Source organism: Amia ocellicauda, chromosome 12, assembly GCF_036373705.1.
Source record: "Amia ocellicauda isolate fAmiCal2 chromosome 12, fAmiCal2.hap1, whole genome shotgun sequence".
In the NCBI taxonomy this organism is placed as follows: Eukaryota; Metazoa; Chordata; class Actinopteri; order Amiiformes; family Amiidae; genus Amia; species Amia ocellicauda.
Window position 1 is genome coordinate 36,467,922 of NC_089861.1, and position 19,077 is coordinate 36,486,998.

At 44.4% G+C, this 19,077-nt stretch overlaps 1 protein-coding gene across 1 annotated transcript in view; it reads left to right on the forward strand.

The window, feature by feature from the left end:
* Nucleotides 1-19,077, forward strand: part of iglon5 (IgLON family member 5) — a 326,672-nt gene that overhangs the window by 232,783 nt on the left and 74,812 nt on the right. The window lies entirely within an intron of this gene.

Below are 19,077 nucleotides of genomic sequence, written 5' to 3' on the forward strand. Positions count from 1 at the left end.
CCAGAGGGTAGTTTAATGAACCGAGCAACCGAGGTCTTAATTGCTTAATTGAATCATTCATTGAAGTAACAAAGCTATATACAATTAAATTAAGTAATTAAGACCTCGGTTGGAACAAAAAACAGCAGGGCAGGGGGTATTCCAGGACCGGTTTGAAAACCACTGTCCTATGGTGAACATTTCTATCCTGATGGGAGTGGTCTCTTCCAGAATGACAATGTCCTCATCCACACAGCATGAGGGGTCACTGAATCTTGAGTATGAGTATGAAAATGTTGTGAATCATATGCTATGGCTATCGCAGTCACCAGATCTCAACCCAATTGAACACCTATGGGAGATTTTGGACAGATGTGTTAGACGTGTTTCTCAGAAGAAACCTGCACAATAAAACATTACCATGGAGATATTAAAGGTACAAGGCAGATAAAATTATGCCAGGCACCATGTTACATTAGCATGTAATTGACACTAAACACACAGCTAGACTAAACCTACATTAATGTATTTAAATCAGTAAGAGCAGGTTTTAACTGTTTTTTGATTGAATTCCTATGGCATGATCTTAGGAGGAGTGTTAAAATAGGATTGCAGACAGCTTTAATATGCTTTAATACACAATAACCATAGTTGATTTCTCCTGTATGTGTGGTCAAAGATATGTTAAATTTAGAAAAGTAATTTACATCACTTGTACTGCTTCTAGCCCAGCCAGTTATCTTCTGAAAAGAAAAATACTAAATGACAGTGCAAGGTGAGCTGGAACGTGTGCTCTACAATCATTAATGAAATATACATGGTGTCAGTGGATCTGGAAGAACTACCTATCAGTACCCTTACATGACACAAGCTGAGAGTAGCTGACATGTTCTCCATGTGATGATGTACACATGAGCTTTCTATAATGCCATACTTTGAATTTTCAAGGAAATATGTAAATATCCAAATAGAGATGAACCTTAATAATTCTGGAACTGTATATATATTTTTCTTTCTAAACTCGAGTTTGAACATGAATATAGTGTCACTATTGTAAAAGTCTTTTTATAAGAATGTACAAGAATACATCACCTCTGTTTGTTGAGATACATTTGCACTTTACAATAATATGCATGTTCAAAGTGCAATATAAAAAGGATTGACATGTTTGTGATTTTCATAAGTTCTAAATTGTAAATTCATTGTTTTTATGTCTTATGACTAATACATGAACAGTCACTGAAATAATTATGTTAGATACATATGTGTGCCTGCTGAAATGTTTCCCCAGGTATTGAAAAGCACCTATATACATATACATATTTGTTATAGGCATAAAGTGAAGTTTAAGTTTTCCTTTAGACTCATGTTACCCATAGGCCTTGCTAAATCTCATCCATAAATTTGAGGAGACATTTAACCTGCTTATAGAGCACACTACCAAAGACTAATTTATAGCATGCTCGCATTCTGTAAATGTATGACCAATTCAATACCCTGGATGATTATTTCTGATGATTGATTAAAATCCTTCTGCTAATCTAGAATACCTTTTTGTACAACATTGCTAAACCCTAAACATATTACTTAAAACATTTACATTATTAGTTCAATATTGGTTTATTGACTTTCATTGAATGTCCCCTGGAATACAATTGCCATTTAGAAGTCCCTCCCCTGGCACCTGTGAATAGTCTCCTTCTCCCAGCTGCAACTTGCCATTTCTTCACTCACAAGGTCATCTGACCGCAAAAGGGTAATGGCTGTGTTTATTTTTCAGGGAACTCCATTTCAAGTCGAATGTCAGCCATTACCGAATGGAAAGGCTATAATATAGCTGTCGCGAAGTCAAGTTACCTGATTCAAGCCTCCTCTCATCCATAGCAAGTGCAACAGTGCTTCATGGGGCTTGAGCGCAAGCCGCCTGCAGTACTTGAGTGCCCAGCATGGGCAGTCATTGTTTAGTCACAGCCTGCCATCTGGTGGTAGAACTGTAGCATACAAAGAGTTGATTGCGAACTGCTAATGTGCACAGTCTATGAGGGGCCATTCAATTAAAAAATATCAGAAAAAATAAATACCAAAGTGGATATGTCATATAGCAGAAGAAATCATTAATATACCAAAGTGGATATATCATATAGCAGGAAAAAAAAAAAACATACCAAAGTGGACATATCACATACCAGAAAAAATATGTTACGCTGCAAAAAAAATATATACCAGAAAAAAATTTCACGTTGCACAAAAAATATATACCAAAGTGTGAAGGGAGCCCTCCCAGCTGCTCGATGGGGGAGAGACAAAGTTGTGGGTACACAAAGGAGTAGTGCAAAAAAACAAGTTTATTCCAAAATAGGGCAGTGTTCAAGCAGAAAACCAAAAATCACAGTCAGCAAAAATAAGTCCAAACAAACTATACAAAACAAAATAATAAAATAAACTCAGGACTCTTTGTAACTAAAAACTAAATGTAACTGAAAATACCATCAACTAAACAACTACATACTTCAGTCTTAACAGAAACCAGGGTAGTATATGTACAGGGCAAAGTCTCCCTACTGAAGCATCCAGCACCCTTATATTGGTGCTGGCAGGCTGACTCCTCCCACAGTTTAAACCAACAAAGAAAACTTTTATGTAAAACTAACAATAAAATAAAATCTAAATCCACAAAGTAACTTTGTGTTTTCCATGTAATTCCCAAACAATAGAAAAGTATTTAAATAACCCCAATAACCCAGATTCCACTGTTCATCAATCTACTCCCCCCTTTAAAAACCATGGTATTGGTGGCCCGCATCCCTTTAATTCAACCAAAATGGGAGTACACACAGACATGCATGTCACTCCTGCAATCCCAACAAAACAAGGTTTGTACAGGACTTAATAAAGATCTTAACATAACTAAAAACGTAATAAAATTACCGATTGCCCTTATCAAAAGGAGACATCTAAGCTGGCTCCGTGAGGAGTGAGTTCACCTCCTCACACAAAGTGACGTGGTGGAGATGATGGGTTGGACATGCGCAGTGTGCACAGTTGGATAGAAATGAGAGTGGATCCTTCACAGGATCACAGGCATTAGCTGCCAAATGAGTGAGAAAGCGATTCGGACATTCATGTGCAGGCATTAATCAAGATACCATTCATGAAGCCTAAATTAAAGTTTACAAGTGTACACTATGTTCACTATGTTTTATTGTATGCTGTATTATATTATTAATAGGTTATGCTCTTAACAAGTTGGTGTCTCACTCGCAGCAAATTAAAGATTGATGATAGGACATCTAGTGCATCGTGTTCATTTATTTGGTGTAGGGCTAGTCCCTGAACCATGATATTGACATGCCATTCTAATAAAGACAAGCTATGTAAACACTTTATTAATCCCATTATAATTGTTTGCTCTACTCTGATACTGTTAAACACAGGGGAGTGTTTTAAAGGGAGTGCTCCTAATCTCAGCTCGTTACCTGTATAAAAGACACCTGTCCACAGAAGGAATCAAACAATCAGATTCCAAACTCTCCACCATGGCCAAGACCAAAGAGCTGTCCAAGGATATCAGGGACAAGATTGTAGACCTACACAAGGCTGGAATGGGCTACAAGACCATCGCCAAGCAGCTTGGTGAGAAGGTGACAACAGTTGGTGCGATTATTCGTAAATGGAAGAAACACAAAATAACTGTCAGTCTCCCTCGGTCTGGGTTTCCATGCAAGATCTCACCTCGTGGAGTTTCAATGATCATGAGAACGGTGAGGAATCAGCCCAGAACTACATGGGAGGATCTTGTTAATGATCTCAAGGCAGCTGGGACCATAGTCACCAAGAAAACAATTGGTAACACACTACGCCATGAAGGACTGAAATCCTGCAGCGCCCGCAAGGCCCCCCTGTTCAAGAAAGCACATGTACAGGCCCGTCTGAAGTTTGCCAATGAACATCTGAATGATTCAGAGGAGAACTGGGTGAAAGTGTTGTGGTCAGATGAGACCAAAATCGAGCTCTTTGGCATCAACTCAACTCGCCGTGTTTGGAGGAGGAGGAATGACCCCAAGAACACCATCCCCACCGTCAAACATGATGGTGGAAGCATTATGCTTTGGGGGTGTTTTTCTGCTAAGGGGACAGGACAACTGCACTGCATCATAGGGACGATGGACGGGGCCATGTACCGTCAAATATTGGGTGAGAACCTCCTTCCCTCAGCCAGGGCATTGAAAACTTGGTGGCCAACTACAAGAAACGTCTGACCTCTGTGATTGCCAACAAGGGTTTTGCCACCAAGTACTAAGTCGAAGGGGTCAAATACTTATTCCCCCATTAACATGCAAATCAATGTATAACTTTTTTGAAATGCATTTTTCTGGATTTTTTTGTTATTATTCTGTCTCTTACTGTTAAAATACACCTAGCATTAAAATTATAGACTGATCATTTATTTGTCAGTGGGCAAACATACAAAATCAGCAGGGGATCAAATACTTTTTTCCCCCACTGTAGTTGGAAATTTGGCCAGGACACTAGGGTAATACCCCTACTCTTGAAATGCCCTGGGATTTTCATTGACCACAGAGAGTCAGGACCTCAGTTTTACATCTTATCCAAAGGACAGCACTTATTCACATTACAGTGTCCCCATCACTGTATTTGGGGCATTGGGATCCACAAAGAACACAGGGTGAGTGCCCTCTACTGGTGTCATCAACATCTCTTACAGCAGCAACCTTAGTTTTACAAGGAGGTCTTCCATCAAAGTACTGGCCAGGCCCAGACTTGAATGTTCCTGCTGCCATGCTGTATATACTGTTATGTCCAGGCAGGACCCACTCCTGCAGGATTAGGGGTCCACAACATCGTTAATTTGCAGAGGGTGCACAAGTTGCTTGATTGCCCCGTGTCATGTACTGTGCAAGTAGATATACGGCCTTGCTCCTAGCTGCTCTAGTAGAGCAGCTGGCCTTGCTATTGTAAGCGGAGGGCATAAGAGTTGACCTCTATATCTCCGCTTTGTATATGCTGATTGCTGGTTCCCGGTATGAGCGTGACTGCAGTCCTCGCTCCTGGACAGCCCAGGTGTGGCCCAAAGGGGCCTCTGTGGTTCCTGTCTGGAGTTGTGTTGATGAGGCCCCCTAGCGGTACGCCTTGGGACAGGCTCCCTTATCAGCTCACTGCCTTCACCCTTGCAACAGTTTTGTTATACAGTATAAATATATTTAAATATATAGGCTATACCGTATACATATAAGCGACTTACAACGCCATTTGGGATCGTATCTTTTCGTCATGCACATTTAATAACCGGCGACCACGCACTTTTCATCACCAATGTCAGTTCATCACTATTTTTCATATTCATCAGCAATATGCATATTCAGTTACAAATTACACACGGTCTGTCTCTTTTGATTTAGATTGAATATTCCTTAATGTCAGACTTTTAGACTGGCAGATGGTTTTTCAAAGTTTATCAATTCAGTAAATAAATACAGAGGGTATGCAAACATAAATAAATAAATACATACATAAATAACAAAATACATAGGCCTACATTAATGAATAAATAAAAACGAAATAAACACATAGATCATATATATATTTCGATGTATTACATTTTTTATTCTATTTTTTATTTATTTATTTTTTGTTTTCTATTCACACAATAGAATACAATTAATAAATAGGTCAGATAAAATGAGCAGACAATAACATTAAAAATTGTTTAACACTAGAACCACCATAGCCGCTGTGTGGCTTTTGCAATTTAAAAGTAAATATCTCTGCGTATGTGATTTTCTTCCTCATATCCATTCTTAAATGTTAATAAATACTTGAATTAAATACATATAGTGTGTTTCAGTTGTAAACACCTCAAAATTAAGTCATAAATACTTTCTCCTTCAACCGCCGGAAATAAAGTTTATCCGGTAGGCTATAGCGTACTGACTACAATATAGCCGACAATCTGCGCTTTATAATAACATTAGTCATTGTCAGGGCCGGCCCGTGGCATAAGCGGAATAGGCAAATGCTCGGGGGGTGCCGCCCATCCATAGGGGCGCCCAAATGAGTGAAGGGACAAAACTCAGATGTATGCAGCTGTAATAGACAGACGGAGCCATTTTAAAGTGCTTCATGTTATATATATATATATATATATATATATATCTTTGCCTTGACAGATGCTTCCACTATGGTTCTCCATCTGTGAACCTTAGGGATCGACACGCTAGCCCACACATGGCCGAGCTGTCTCCTTTACGCATTCCCACTGTTCCCCCTTCTCCCAGTGGTCCTGGAGAAGGTCAGGAGAGAACAAGTGACAGTTCTGCTAATAGCCCCACGGTGGCCTCACAGATTCTGGTTTGCAGACATGATCACCCTCCTCTACAGAGAGCCTTGGCAGCTGCCAGTGAGAGCGGACTTGTTGTCTGTTGGGGTAAAATTGCCCCCTATGTATTGTATATCCCCACTGTTAGAAAATATAAGAAACTTTCCAGTAAGTTACTAGTTAAAACTTGTTTTTATTATGATTTCTCTGCTCTTATTATGATTTCTCTGCTCAGACTTATCTGTGTAGCAGATTTCTGCTGCCGTGGAAATTCATTGGGTAACGAACCAAAATTATCTATTAACACGTTTTTATTAGTACACTGTGTACTTGGTACCAGCGCTTCCATGTCTGGACTAATTACAAAGAAAACCTTATGAAATTTTGTTTACTGTGTCATTGATATCAACGCCTCCATGCTTAAACTAATTATAAAGAATAACTTATTAATTATCGCTTCCCGTGTCTCGGAACTGCCCCGGACATATGCCAAGAAGATATCATCCAGTTTCGGGACTGCCCCAAAACTCCTTTGAAATACTGCTTGTAGATGTATAAAAGGCTATGTGAAACTTTCAATAAACAAAGATAAACGAACAGACTTCGGTGTCTGTGAATTTGTTCTTCCCGAGTGCTCGTCTCCTGTTGAGCGCTCACTGGGGTGCCTGATTCACTGGGATCCGAAGGGTTGCTTCAACTGAAGCGTTGTACCATAACATTGTCCCAGGTGCAGGGCACGCTTTGGCACCCCAATCTGGGCCTCCTCCAGCTCTGGGCCTGGTCCCTGAGCAGAAGCGACTGATTGCCTGGGGTCCTGTCAGACGTGGTAGTAGCCACAATTCAATTGGCGAGAGCTCCCTCTATGAGGTCGCAGTATTCCTACCGCTGTTGGATGTTTGGCACCTGGTGTCAAGATGGCGTTCAAGACCCAATTAATTGCCCCATCGGGGTCATATTTCAATTTCTACAGGAGCTGTTGGACCAGGACAAGTCCCCGTCCACGCTCAAAGTGTATCTGGCGGCCATCTCCGCATGTCATGTCCAGATTGATGGCGAGCCCCCTGGGTCTCATTTCCTGGCTGTGCAGTTTTTAAGGGAGCTCAACGGCTGCGGCCTCCTCGCACCCCTTCACTGCCCACATGGCGTCTTGATGTATTGCTGGACATACTTTCCCAAGCCCCATTTGAGCCACTGAACTCAGCTGAGCTGAAGCTGGTGTCACTTAAGACTGCGTTTTTGCTGGCAATCACCTCTGCAAAATGTGTGAGCAAATTACACGCCCTGTTCGTACATCCATCATCTGTCCGTTTTGCGGGAGATGGCTCCAGGGTCACGCTGCGGCCTAACCCTGCAGTCCTCCCGAAAGTGCTGTCTCCATTCCATGTCAACAGGCCTATTGTGTTGATGGCTTTTTATACTTCTCCCTTCGCTTCTGAGCAAGAGAGTCGGCTTCACCTGCTCTGCCCTGTGTGGGCCCTCAGGTGCTATTTGGAACGCACTAAGGACATTCGGCGCTCAGACCAATTGTTTGTGTCTTACGGAGCGCGGACACAGGACCAGGCGCTTTCAAAGCACCGCCTCTCACATTGGATTGTGGACACCATTACCATGGCCTGAACACCTGGTGGCCCACTTGTGTCGAGGCATTGCCACATCATGGGCCCTTTTTCAAGGCGCCCCCTTGGCAGACATTTGTGTGGCTTCAGCTGGGCCTTGCCGCTTACATTTTCCCGGTTCTACAGGTTGGACATGACTGGACCGGTCCCTTCCATTGGGAACCTGGTGTTGGCTGCAGTCGAGCCCCAGTAGCCTATGGGCTCTGGCTCCTGCCTTTCCTCTCCCAGTCTGCCGCTGTTAAGCGCATCCTGTTGGAGCTATTTGAACAGTGTTTTCCCTTCCACCGGACTATGCCTTCCAGTCGAGTACCCACATGAGCTGCTCCTGGACTTGCTGACAGCCCTGTGGATGTGTTCCCAGGGTCTGTCATGCAGCCTCCAGGTACATTGCCTTTCGAGGTCGCACTGTATGTAGTTAGTTCATTATACATTGTGCTGCGGTGGTGCATGCATCTGGCCTGTACCCTGCTCTGTATATATATATATAAATGCGGTGTGGCTCCATTCTGGAAAGGTTAGAATGGAGCTCACTGCCGCTGTTCCCAGCTCTTGGCGTTCGAGTTTCACTGTCTCGCTGTGTTCATAGTTCCTTGGTCAGCAGGTCTGTGGCCTGCTCTGGCTGTGTTACGCCATGGAGCAGGGGACCGCTGCTGTTGTCCTCCAGCAAAGGGCACTTGAGCTTCTCCAGTGCCCTGCTGTGTACATCGATAAGAGCTGTAGTTGCCCTGCGTTAGCTGTGCTATTCAGCAGGCCTCAACTGCTCCTGTGTTCCGCGTGTTGCACATGATCCGGCTGCTGTGCCCCGTGATGTATATAGTTTGTTTGTCACGACACAGTCGAGCTGGTTCTGCCTAGCTCTTAGCTGTGCTAGTGGAGAAAGTGGCCACCGCTATGATGTCCCAACGTGTGACATATGATCTGGCTCCTGCGCCATGTGGTGTATATATTTCATTTGTACGAAATCTAATTGTCAGCACAATGGAGATCTTCCACTCTGTACTATTCAGTTGAATTGGATGCTCCTGTGCTGTGCGCTGACAGCATGAAGGTCTTGCTGTCACGGGATATGTACATATTGCATTTTGTTGTTCAGCTCTGCTACTGTGTTGACTAGCCGGCTATGTATTTTGTTGTTTTTTCATTGGGTCTGTGGCCCCGTTCCTATGGGATCAGGAGTCCACTGGCATGACAATGCGCAGAGGCCACACAAGTCGCTTGATTGTCCCCGCCAGATATTGTGCAAGTAGATACGGCCTGACTACTATGTGCACTAGTAGAGCAGCCAGCCTTGCTATTGTAAGCGGAGGGTGTAAGAGTTAACCTCTATAGCCCCAATTTGTATATGCTGATTCTAGACAGTTCCCAGTAAGTTTTAGTCTGCTTTTCAACTGTTTCACCCACCCTTAGTTCTAATGTTTTCCAACATTTTAATTTCTTCCCTTTTTATCAATTAATGCATCACTCAGTGGGCTTGTTTACAAGGGTGCGTTCAAGTCGCACAGACTTTCTGCAGTAAGTGTGAGGGAAGCTGTTTACATGACCTATTCCAGTAATACATATTGGGAGGAATACTTACATATGAACCAGCATGAATACATAATGTGCAGGACACCAGGTGATTATTATTATTATTATTAACTAGTCGAGAGAGAGAGACGGGGAAGAGGGGGGTGTTTGAAATAGGGCTATATCACAATTATTGACATGTTATATTTTACAACATAAAACAGTTTATACATATTTTATTAACTTGAAATATGAAATACATATTATGTACACACATATATATATATATATATAACAGTTGTTGTACGGGTGGAGTCGCCATTCCAAGACCCGGGGGCTCCCCGAGAGGAGGTCTGCAACCGTGTTGGACAGGCCTGGGAGGTGAACTGCTCTGATGGAGCGGAACCATGGCTGCGCCCACAAAAGCAGACGGTGTGCTAGACAGTACAGTCTGCGTGACCGGAGACCTCCTTGCCTGTTGATAGGCAACCACTGCTGTGTTGTCCATCAGAACCAGCACGTCTGTCCCATAGGACTGGCAGGAAATGAGACAGTCCAAGGAGTACTGCTTGTAACTCTAGAACATTGGTATGGAGGGCCCGTGCGGGCTCCGTCCACCTGCCTCAGACTCCACGTCCATCACAGACTGCTCCCCAACCTTGCTTAGAGGCATCTGTCGTAATGACTGCTCGGTGGTAGACTGGCCCCAGGGGCACACCGAGGTTCAAATTGTGAGGGCTCCGCCTTCCAGCATGCGGAGTGACTTTGACTGGGTGAGCTTGATCACGGCGAGGGTGCATCTTGAGAGACCTGAACCACCACTGCAGCATCTTCAATTGGAGGAGGCCGAGGGGGAAGGTCTGTGATGCAGCCACTAGGAGGCCCAGCAGCCTCTGGCAAAGGGACACCCTGACACAAGCTCTCAGTTGGAAGAGGGAGAGACACGTGCGTATTGAGGCAAATCTCTCTGGCACCAGTGTGGTGAGCATGGCAATGGAATCGAGGCGCAGTCCGAGGAACTGTGCTTGCTGAGTTGGCATCAGGCAGCTCTTCTCTCGATTGACCCGGAGGCCCAAATCGGAGAGGTGGCCTAAAATCAGGTTAATGCGGTTCTGAACCTACTCCCTCGAGTGAGAACAAACCAGCCAGTCATCTAGATAATTGAGGACGTGGGCCCCCTGGCAATGCAAGGGGGCTAACACGACGTCCACGCACTTGGAAAAAGTGCCGAAGGGGACAGGCAGGCAGGCCGAAGGGGAGAACAGCAAACTTGAACGCTCAGCCCTCAAAGGCGAAGCAGAGGAATTTCCTGTGCGCCTGCGCAATGGGGATATGAAAGTACGCATCTTTCATATCCACCGTGGTGAACCAGTCGCCGGGCTTGATGGCCTGGGACATGGTGCGCAGGTTCAGAATCTTGAGGTGGTGGTTCAGGCGCTTCAGATCCAAGATGGGGCGGAAACTGCCATCTATCTTGGTAACAAGGAAGTATGGGGAATAAAATCCATTGTTTTGCCCCGGCGGGGTCACTTTGCCGATTGCTCGCTTCTCCAGGAGAGCGGTGATTTTGAAATGAAGCACCGCGCACAGCAACGGGTCCTCACTCGTGTCCACACCATGCCCAGGAAGTGGGGTGGACGTGTCTGAAATTGTAGGGAGTAGCCAACTGATATAATTTGGAGCACCCAAGAGTCTTGGGTGCAGAGTTGCCAATTTGAGAGTTTCTAGGTTGTGTAAGGTTGGGCCAGAGGCTGCTGGAACACCTCAGGGACATAGCTCAGGTGATGGAGGAGGTGGGGTCGGGCCAGGCCCCCTCCTACCACGAGCTGCCGTAGGCTGCCGGGGGCCAGGGAGGCGACCCTGGGGGGGTGCCTGCCTGCTAGTGAGATGCTGATGGAGATCGGCATTTGGGCGGGGCTGTGGCCTGGGCTGTGGTCTGGCCTGTGGTCTGGGCTGTGGCCTGGAAGCCACAGTCAGGGGACCTCCCTGCTGGCGAGCTGCCACAGACAATGGATAAACCCAGGCCAGCTGCAGGGACTGCTCCCCCTCTTGGAGGGTGTGTGTTAGCATCTCCTCCACAAAAGGGCAAAAGGTGAAGCCCGGTGAGATAGGGGCATCCATGAGGTGAGTCCTGTCTGCCTCAGGAACCCGTCGTGCCTGGGAGCGCTTGTCCCCTGGCACATCACTGTGACGAGCTGGTCAGCTGCCGCTGCTATCTCAGAGATAGGGGGTTGGGTTGGTGATGCGCAATTGTGCTCCGAGGGCTTTGCCAGCTGGGCCAAATACAGGGCTAGCAGGCTCTCAATGTTCCTGAGACGAGCCACTTGGGCTCCTGCCTCATTAGCCCTTCGGAGCAGCATCTACGTCACGCGACACTGCCAGGTTGCGTGACTCCGTGGACAGCGGCGGTAGGGAGACATGGTGGAAATTTAATCAAAGTCCACTTCTGCCATGCTCTGGGTCCTGGCATAAGCCTCCCCTCTCCTGGCTAGGGTGGGGGCTGTTGCCAGATAGTTCCAGGTTGCCCTCAGTTGCCTCTCGAACCTGGAGTGCGGCGGGGCAGGATCAGAGGGCCAGGGGAGCTGGAGAGACTCCACAACCCTCTGGACACCCCAGAAGAGGGTGAGGGAGCCTATGGGTGTTGCTCCGCCACTCTTCCCTGAAGTGGAGGGTGTAAGTGGGGCACGGCAGGCAGGGGGGGCTCGGCTGCAGCGGGGGGAGGCAGCTGCCATGGCAGGTGTGGTAGCAGAAGCCCTCATGGCAGCAGATGCAGGTGGTGATGCAAGCGTGGGAGGCGTGGCTGTCTCCAGCACAACAACCCTGGAGGAGGCAGAGGGGCTCAGGGACCGGATGGAGATCCAGCGCCCCCAAGACCCCCTTGTCACTCACCGGAGTGGGAGACCTTCGGGCGCGGCGTCAATTGCCATAGCGACATGGAAGTCGTGGCCAAATTGCGCCTGCTGTCAGTGCCCAGACAGACAGGGCATAGGACCTCCCCACTCCAGGTGGGCAAGGTGAATTGGCCGCAAGCGGCACAGTGGCGGGGGTGAGAGGAACTCATCGCCGAGTACACACAAGCGTGTAGAGGGAAACGTGCAGCAGAGGCGCTGGTCAGTGTTTGCACCAGGGACACACAACAATTGAAATGCCTCTGCGACAGGTGGAGCACCTAGCGGGCTCGCCACTGGAAGTGCGTCTCCACCCAGCAACGTTTATGTACATGGGGGCTGTTACCGGACAGAATGCTGTGTATGCCAAGCACCAGGTGCTGGATACAAGCGCTGTGTAGGCCCGTAGGCTTAACCACACCGTGTGTGATGGGGTTTCTGGGGACACTGGGTGACGCGGAGTCCATGGTCCAAGGGGGCCGAGGGTAGTATACCACCAGCCATAGTGGGATCTAAAACCAAGGCTTACACGCACGGATGGGGAGGGCTAGCAGTGCTCGTTCTCAGTGAACTGAGAGAGCGAGATCTCCTACAGCCACAGTTGTGGGCTGTAGTGCGGGTGCAAGCCCTTCTGACTTGAAAGATAACTGCCATAACTGTAATATTCGATCTAAATCAAATGTGTTATGTGTTAGCAGGGAAGATACGATTGTGTGTAGTTTGTAACTGAATATGCTGATGAATATTGGTGATCAACTGACGCTGGTAATGAAATGTACCCGGTGATGAAATGTACCCTGTGATGAAGTGTGCGTGATGAAAAGATGGAGACGCTGCTTTATTTTTTCAGCACTTCCAAATCTCACAAATCTGCCATGGATTCGCGCTGATCATCTGTGTCAGTGTTGCGAACCACAATACCCTCAGCCACCAGGGGGCGATCAGGAGAACTTGAGCTCCTTCCTGGTGAATCCTCTCCAGTGTCAGTGGAAGAAGTGGCAGTGGCAGTGGCATACAACAGTTCCTGTAGCCATGTGTGGGCAAAGGTGTCCACAGCCAGGGGGCCGCCTCCAGTCTCCAGTCGACCTGAGCTCATCCCAGCCTCTTCCAGATCTGCTCCAACACCTGAGGATTCAGTCTCCACCCTGGAGAGAATGTCCACCACTGTATTGGACACGCCCGACAGGTGTATTGCCCATATGGAGCGGAGATTGTCTTGCACCCACAGGAGAAGTATGCACGCCACACAATGTAGTCTGGGGGAGTGTAGGCCTCCATGATGGTTGATGTAGGCCACCACTGACGTATTGTCCATCCGAACAAGGACGTGTCTGTCTGCTAGACCATGGTGAAAGTGGTGAAGCGCCAGTCGCACCTCTTGCAGCTCCTGTACGTTGATGTGTGTGGCTGACTGGACAGCGCCCCAGCCTGTCCCGGAGGCGTCTGTAGTGATAACTTCCCGTCTGTGCAGGCATCCGAGGGGGGAGCCGAGGCGCAGAATGTTGCGATTTCTCCACCAGGACAGTGCCTGCCAGTACATTGAGGTCACTGACTTTAAACTCCATGCTTGGCCCTTGAAAGTGCTCCGACACTCAACTTGCCACCTCGGTTTCCTCTGGGGAGGATCCGATATGTCCGAGCACACAGCTTCTTCCGGTGGGGGTGTTAGTGGTGGTGGCAGCAGAGGGAGACGGTGAACGTCCTCTTCTGTCTGAAGTGACGCCACCACAGAGTTCAGCATCTGTTGCTGGGAGTCCAGCCTGTGCGACAGCTCCCCAACTGTCTTAATCAGAGTCGCAATCCCATCTGCTTCCTTGTCTCCTGTGATGTGGAGGAGTTCGTGAAGCGGAGCATCTAGCAGATCTGGAGCAGGAGCAATGCTTTCGGGGACCTTCTTCTCGGGGAACGCGCTCTCCTACTGGGGGAGCACCTGCGAGGAGGCAGTGAAGGGACTGAGGCTGGCTCAGATTGAGACTCCTACCACGCACTTACCTCCGAAGAGAAGCAGAATAAGAATAATGAAAAAGGCTGTAGTCTGAAGAGACAATATTTTTTTTTTAAATACTCCGAAAAGGATAGCAAAAATTCAGACCGCACTCCAAAGAGCAGGTGAGCACACTTCTCAAGCTTTAAGGCAATCATAAGTGAATAGCAGTAAAGCACATTCACAGGCAGGTGAAAGAAGAAATGGCAGGGAGCTGCACTCAGGATGAGACTTTTCACAGATGCCAGGGGCGGGTCTTCCTCCTGCCAGCAGGGCCCCTATTGGGCAGCTTTGGTACAGGCTTTTAATGATTGGCAGGTCAGAAGGCTCTTCCCCATTAATCGTAATGGCTGTCTTTCCATTTGAAAGGGAACAAAATGGTGCAATTGCAACAGAAAATCTGTTCTAAAAATCCAGTCTAAACCTCAACTTGTTTCAGACTGGCCATTGCAATTGCACTGAAAAGTTTATAATGGTAGGCCTATTTTGTATTTTTGTCAGTAATGATTTGCCTGTTGGGAATGCATGGTGCACTGATTTCATATTTACAATCAGCAATATAAAAGCTATACAATCAGTGATTAAACTGCTGTTTTAACATTATATTATGTGGTGTGCCTCAGGATAATTCCAAGTGTTTGGGTGTGCCTTCCCTAAAAAAGGTTGAGAACCACTGATCTGTTTCCCAAACCGGTCCTAGGGGACCCCCTACCCTGCTGGTTTTTGTTGCAACCGAGCTCTCAATTACTTAATTGAACTCTTAATTGAACTAATAATTTCCTAAATCAGAGACTTTTAATTATTTTAAACAGTAGGGGTTTTAATTAAAGTATAGAATTATATTAAAAAACGTATTGAAGAAACAACTATTTTCTTACACAATTTAAAAATTGAATGTTACTTCAATTAAGGTTCAATTAAGTAATTGAGAGCTCGGTTGGAACAAAAACCAGCAGGGTAGGGGGTCCCCCAGGACCAGTTTGGGAACCACTGATCTAGTGGATGTTTTGAGTATAACAGACAGAAGAATATTACACATTTCCTGATAGTTTGTTTTGTGAAACAAAAAGGAGATAAAAGAAAGGAATATTTGTTTTTCAAATTGATTACTTTGGAATGAGTATGTTTTTCTACTAAAATTAAACCTTTTCAACAGAAGCTGAGAGAAATTAGTCCCTTTTCATTTAAAGTTTAGTTTAATGAAAACCTTTTGGAACTTTCCAAGTCTTTAGTTTAAACCAAAACCAATATTTGACCTAATAATCGCAATTTATAATTGCAACAGTAGATACTGTGTTCTAAATTTACAGTGTGAGAGAGGCTTAAAATTGTGATTTTATCCAAACCTATCAGAGTGATAAAAAATGTTTTACTGAAATTAACAGCAGGATTCCTGGAAGAAAAAATAAAATAATAAAAAGGCTTTAATTACTTAAATAATGGATGTATTATGTTTATTTATTTTTATTGAATGCTACCTATAAATTAACTATATTCCACTCATTTTAAATAAAGGCCAACTCAATTTAGAAAAATATTGATTCCTTTTAACACAACCTACAGAATCCTTAAGATTTTGAACCGATTGGAGCATTTTGATTTTTTCCCCCATAGAATAACATGGGAGATTAGGGCACCCAGTATATAAGGTGGGGCAGTATATAAGGAGAAGCATATTTTTTGTAATGTATTGTTAATGAAATGGTGCTCACTGTGTTCATGTCTATGCTTTAACGATGTCACATCCCTAGACAAGAATCTGATGCATGTATACAATGCGACTCATGTTACACATACACATATACACACACACTTTCTTCTACTAATTGCAGAACTTTTTCACAGCGTAGACAATGGCTATAAAAAGTGGACTTCAAATTTCTATATTGCAGAAGTGCAAATTCATTGCAAAAGGAACTTGTTCTGATACAAGGAATTTAGGCATGCTTTATTGTGTGTTTGGTTTGTTTTTATTTGCTCCCAATAAATCTTTTGCATTAACTTTTGTGGCACAATCACATTGATTTGGTCTGGGGCCTGATTAAATCAAAAATGTTTGCAAGCTGCGTAAGTGAAAAGTTGCAGGAGAGTTGCAGGAAGGAATACTGCAGTGCAGTTTCTGGCTGTATAAAATCTAAAATATCAGGACCTGCAAATGGGGAAGTGCCACGTTTTGCTGGTGTGGTTTCCAAAATGGGCAGCCAGTGCCAATCACATCAGTTGTTATTCAATATAAAATGTAGGGTGGAAGCTGGTACCTGCGAGAGACAACAATGAAGGTATATAAACACAGACATCTGGTGTTCCATGCTGTAAATCGAAAGGATAAATCTAACTGTTAATATAAAACTACAAACCTCTATTTTATAGAGGTTAAAAATATGAGTCCATTTTTTTAAATAAAAACCAAAGCCACCATTGATGACATTGATGAGCTGCGTTGTTATCTATTAGCTATTGGATCCATGCTGATGCAGGGTTTCCCACAGAAATTTGCATAGGCAAGGTGGTATGTTACTGAGTTGCATCTGCAGGGGGTGTGCACAAGAACGAGAGGGCAGATCATGTGTGCTTGTGCTTTAAAGTTACTTTTTTTTTTTGTCATTCACGCATTTGTTTGGCCAGGCAGATCACCTGATTAAATTAAAACCCACCAGCAAATAGCAAGCTACAAAGCTGTACATCGTAACGGTGGTTACATTGAAAATGAGAAGAAAGAAGTCTTACAAATACTGAAACTGCCACTAAGTACAGTATTGTAGTTTTATATAAGTGTGTCGGTCGAAGTTTTGATTTAATCCCAGACCTTGTGTAATATTTTTTTCCTGGCCAAGCTGGAACATTTTCAGCCTGCAATCTCCCCAGCCAAATCAGGTGGCTGGTCACTTTCAGATTCTTCACTTTCATCTCCCTCAACACTGGCATCCAGCCTGTTCTGGTGACTGAGGAATGTTGCCCTCCTGTAGTGGAACCACAATGTCCCCTAATGTAGTTTGGAAGGAGCCTGATGCATAATATGCTAACACAGCACATACCTTTGTCTTCACAGTAAGAGGATGTTAGTCAATTTATCCTTCAGCAGGTGAAACGAGAATTATATAATTGTCTTTCAAACCAATAACGTCCAATTAACAGGTGAAGCACAAGCACAAGCACAATTGTGTTGGGGAGCACATCAATTAATCCCCATTTTAACCCCGCAACAATTGGTCCATGTGACATTTCTCCCCTGAGTTAATTCAACCCTGTGGCAATTGTCCCCCTTACAATTGGCCTTAATTTATACATTAAGAACAAATATTAATATATATATATATATATATATATATATATATATATATATATATATATATATATTAATGTTTTCTTAATGTATACATTTATTTGAAATTAACTCCAATAATTCAGTCATATACAACTAATTGGCACAGTTGGCTGCAGCCATAGGCTACAAAAAACAAGTTTCACATTAGAGCTTGTAACTCTGCTGGCATAGTGGTTAAGTTGTTTTGACAATTAAATGTAAATTGGCTATTATATAGTGTGTGTGTGTGTCAATGTAACGGTGCAGAACAATACAGTGGAAATAATGCAAGTTTGTAGTTTGCCTTTAGTACTGACTTGCAAGTTAGGCAACAATATATGCCTGTAACAATATTCCATAAATAACATTCAGATGTCTCCATATTACCTATTCCTGTAAATGTTCATAATAGCAATTATATTGTATGTTTAAGCTACAGTGGCTTTGACAGCAGTGGCATTTGATGCAGTGTTCACCTCTTCCAATTGCATTCACACTCATATAACCTATATTAAGAGAGATAGAGGGGTGCATGGACAATTGAACATCTGTATTATATGTCCGATTGCCTTAAAATGAAGACATTAATGTCTAACAACTAACATTAACAAGGCAGATATTACCCTATTGAGAAATTGAATATTGCATTACAACTAATCAATACATTGTTAACTTTGTACTGTGTGTAATTATCAGTATATTAAAGTCACCATTTATCAGCTGCGAATTACTAATAAATCACCTATAAACACTGTAGAGCCGTTATTAATGTTTTATATAAACTGTATTATGTTTTATATTAGAAATAATAATATACAGACTGAGCAAATTAGATTTGTCATGCTAGCAACAGACAGATGTCCAGAGGATATGCTCTGGACATTGTTCTCTCCACTTTGACTTCTGTTCATTATGATAAGAGGAACACCAAAACGCCCACAGATACCAGTTTGCTTAGTGTTTGTTTGGGGTTTCCTGCTCTTCTCTCAAGGCTGAATATGTTACATTATAGTGATTGATTACCTCATTGTTCATTGTTAAAGAAATGTGAGATTGGGCAGTTTGTAACAGGAAAACACCTGCTTCCATGATGACACCCCTCCTCAGGAAGTCAGCCACAAACATTCAGAAACCTGATCTCAAGACAACACTCTGGGAAACCAGTGACAGACCCAGCCCACAGACCCACATGTCTTGCAATTGTATAAAAGCTGTCCACAATTGTTGTTCAATAAATCCTTACTGAGGTGGGAATCTTCCATGTCGGGCCCCTTCCAGGCCTGGCATATTAAATAAATAAATTGTATCATCTATGCATCAAGACTGGGTTCTTCAAACACTAATGGTCAAATTCTCCCCCCATCCCCCCAAGTAAAGTTCAGCTCTTTTCTGGGTGACAGGTATAGTGAACAGCACTGTCTGCTGTGCATTGGAAATATATTAATAATTGCAAATTCAGAACT